Source organism: Mastomys coucha, unplaced genomic scaffold (assembly GCF_008632895.1).
Source record: "Mastomys coucha isolate ucsf_1 unplaced genomic scaffold, UCSF_Mcou_1 pScaffold5, whole genome shotgun sequence".
Classification (NCBI taxonomy): Eukaryota; Metazoa; Chordata; class Mammalia; order Rodentia; family Muridae; genus Mastomys; species Mastomys coucha.
The window spans coordinates 20,463,659-20,463,989 of NW_022196911.1; positions in this window are offsets into that span (position 1 = coordinate 20,463,659).

Below are 331 nucleotides of genomic sequence, written 5' to 3' on the forward strand. Positions count from 1 at the left end.
TGAGATACATTAATGTTCAATTATTGTTAATTCCAATTACTTTGACAGTGACAGTGGTAGTATGTGTGTGTGTATCGGTGTATGTGTTCACATTCTTGCTAAATTTGCTGCTTTTGATTCATTTATTTTCTGAATTTTATTTTTGCTCTAGTTTAGCTTCTTGTATTATAGTTTTTTTCTTCTAGTATCTGCTATATGGCTGAACTCATGGATAAATATTGCTTAAATGTTGTTTTATGGAATAGCGTGTTTTCTTCAAGAATGGTGATTGAAAGTATTCCAAGGTTTAGATTCTCAGCTGGCACATAGGGTCTCTTACAGTTTGTGAGAC